General features: G+C 49.2%; 1 long non-coding RNA gene and 1 pseudogene across 1 annotated transcript in view; both read left to right on the forward strand.

The window, feature by feature from the left end:
- Positions 1-264: 264 nt before the first annotated feature.
- Positions 265-717, forward strand: LOC105004025 (annotated as a pseudogene).
- Positions 718-1,241: 524 nt separating this feature from the next.
- The window catches only part of LOC105004023, a 30,062-nt gene continuing 28,072 nt past the window's right edge, over positions 1,242-3,231 (forward strand). The window contains exon 1 of the long non-coding RNA XR_827177.1: positions 1,242-1,279. This is a non-coding gene — a long non-coding RNA (uncharacterized LOC105004023). The remainder of the gene's footprint in view (positions 1,280-3,231) is intronic.

Consider the following 3,231-nt stretch of genomic DNA (forward strand, 5'->3'; position numbering starts at 1 on the left):
AATCTTTCTCTGCTAAAACAACAAAACAAAACAGAAAACAAACAAACAAACAAAAAACCAAAAAAACACTCGACGGGGAAGTCAAAAGCTTCTGTGGACACCCCAAGTAATGAGAGCAATAGGAAAGATCATACAGGGCTCAAAATACAGGCCAGAACCCTTAGCATCTGTGTTGCCTCTTTTGCTTCCCCCAACTCCATAGAAATGACAGAATAAGTGGGAAGATATAAACCACACTAAAAATAAATTCCGCTTTTCACAAAGATGGTGCCAAAGGCGAAGAAGGAAGCCCCTGCCCCTTCCAAAGCCTAAGCCAGAGCAAAGGCTCTGAAGGCCAAGGCAGCAGTGTTGAAAGGCGTCCACAGCCACAAAAACTGTGGCTAAGGTTAACAAAAAAAGGCGGCCCGAAACACTGCAGCTCAGGAGGCAGCCCGAATACCCTTGGGAGACTGCCCCTAGGAGAAATGAATTCGACCACTATGACGTCATCAAATTCTCCCTCGATCCGAGTCAGCCAAGAAGAAAAGAGAAGACCAAAACACACTGGTATTCACTGTGGCTGTCAAGGCAACAAGCATCAGATTAATCAGGCTGGGAAGAAGCTCGATGACATTGAGGGGGCTGAGGTCAACACCCTGATCAGGCCTGATGGACAGAAGAAAGCTGGCTCCTGACTAGGATGTTTTGGCTGTTGCCGACAAAATTGGGATCATCTAAACCAAGTCCAGCTGGCTAATTCCAAATATAAAAGTTTTCACTATTAAAAAAAAAAACTCATAGTAACAGTAAAGGTTCAGAAAAGATGACAGAAAGCTAACCATAAGGTGAGAAATTTCTGTTCTATATAAAGGACCTTTGTCAATTTGATGGCAACACACAAAGTGGCTGAAAAACGTATATCCTTACATAGGTGATGGAGAAGATCATCGAGAAAACGTGTTTCCAACAGGACCCCGGGGAAGCCAAAGATCAGTTGGGAGGTGTTGGGAGAAGAATCTTGGGCCCAAAAAACAAGTAAGGACCTTGCCAGTCTCCACTGTTGGACAGTCAGGGGTTTGACCCAGGACGAAGCTGCAAGTACAGTTCTCTAAATAAAGAAGGGTATCTGCTGTGGGAGTCCAGAGGGGACCATGGGCCAGAGAGAGAGTTGGGCATCAGTTATTTCTATTTGGCAGCCCACTCCAGTGTTCTTGCCTGGAGAATCCCAGGGATGGGGGAGCCTGGTGGGCTGCCGTCTGTGGGGTCGCACAGAGTCGGACACGACTGAAGCGACTTAGCAGTAGCAGCAGTATTTCTATTACCTCCTTCCAACTGGCTGACCCATTCCTCTGTGTCATTTAGTCTACTGTTGATTCCTTCTAGTGTATTTTTTACTTTATTGGTTACATCTGTCATCTCTTTGGGGGTTTTCTTTTTTACTTTCTAACTCTTTGTTAAAGACTTCTCACTTCTTGCTCTGTGCATCCATTCTTCTCCCAAGTTCTTTAATCACTGTTATGATCACTGGGCTTCCAGGTGGTGCTAGCGCTAAAAAGAACCTACCAGCCAATGCAGGGGACTCGGGTTTGATCCCTGGGTGGGGAAGATCCCATGGAGGAGGGCATGGCAACCCACTCCAGCATTCTTGCCTGGAAAATCCGAAGGACAGAGGAGCCTGGTGGTCTGCGGTCCATAGGGTAACAAAGAGTCAGACGCCACTGAAGCAACTTAGCACACATGCATGCATGATTGCTACCCTGAACTTTTTTCTCAGGTAGATTGCCCATCTTCAGTTCACTTAGTTCTTTTTTCTTTTTTTCTCCACTTCAGCTAGTTCTTCTGAGGTTTAATCTTGTTCCTTCGTCTGGGGCATGTTCCTCTGGCATCTCATTTTGCCTAAGTTGCTGTTTATATTTTTATGCATCTGGTATGTGAGTTGTATTTCTTAACGTTGGAGAAATGGCTTTGTACAGGAGATGTCCTGTGCATTCCAGCAGTGCACACCCCTCTTGTCGTCCAAGCTGCATGCTCTGGGGACTCCCCCCATGAGGGTTGTGTGGTTCCTTTTGTTGTGGTGGGCTATGTGGGCGGTTTGATAGGCTTGGTTAACCCTGGTCTGTTTACTTACCAGGCACTTCCTTGTATAGAGGCTGTTGGCTGCTGTTAGTGGGGCCTGGTCACAAAGCAGCTGACTGCGGAACTCCAGGGGCCCTGGGGCTCGTGTTGGCTCCCTGGTGTGTGGACTCAAGACTAGAAGACTCTGGGGCTGTGGCCCACCTACTGGTGGTAAAGCCAGTTCCTGGGGTTAGTGCCAGAATACTGGCAGGGAGAGCTGAGTCCTAGAGTCTGGTTGCAGGGCTCAGGGGTCCCAGAGTTGGTGTCAGATCGTTAGTGTTGGTGAGGTGGAGTGGTTTCTGACACAGTTGGGTACAAGTTCAGGTTGTCCCAAAGCTTGTGTCAGCCTACTAGTGCTCAGGACAGAGGCCCAGGTGGTCCCAAAGTAGGATCTGGCTTCTTGGTGGACAGGTTGGTTCTGTAAGCCGTGGGGTTGCCCACTGGTGGGTGGAGCTGGATTCTGGGTCTTTGGGTGGGTTGGGTCATGTCCAGAGGCAACTGTGTGCTCAGTGGGGTCTCAAGGCAGCCTGTTTACTGATGGTGAGGCTGCTCCTACCCAGGTAGTTGCTTGGCCTGAGGCAGGCCAGCACTGGTTCCTACAAGCTGCTGGACCAGGCAGGGCTGGATCCGGGGCAATAAGCTAGAGGAAGGATTCCACAGTGGTGCCCACCAGCAAGGTGTCTTTGTGGCAGTGAGTTCCCAAGGACAGCTGCTGCCAGTGTCTGTCCCCAGGGTGAGCTGTAGCTGACTCCTGCCTCTCGGGGAGACCCTCAAAGATCAGCAGGTAGGTGTGATCCCAGGCTCCTATCAAATACTGCTTTTGCTGTGAGTCCTACAGGCTGCAAGACTTTGTGTGTGTTCTCTTTAAGAGTGAAGTTTCTATTCCTCCAGTTCTCTGGGACTGCCAAAATTAAGCCCTGTTGCTGCTGTTGTTTAGTCGCTCAGCTGTGTTTCTTTGCGAGCCTATGGACTGCAGCACGCCAGGCTTCCTTGGGCTTCCCTATCTACAGGAGTTTGCTCAAACTCATGTCCATTGAGTCAGTGATGCCATCCAACCATCTCAACCATCTCTGTCACCCCCTTCTCCTCCTGCCCTCAATCTTTCCCAGTATAAGCCCTGCTGGCCTTCAAAGTCAA

Source organism: Bison bison, unplaced genomic scaffold, assembly GCF_000754665.1.
Source record: "Bison bison bison isolate TAMUID 2011002044 unplaced genomic scaffold, Bison_UMD1.0 scf7180017864472, whole genome shotgun sequence".
Taxonomy (NCBI): Eukaryota; Metazoa; Chordata; class Mammalia; order Artiodactyla; family Bovidae; genus Bison; species Bison bison.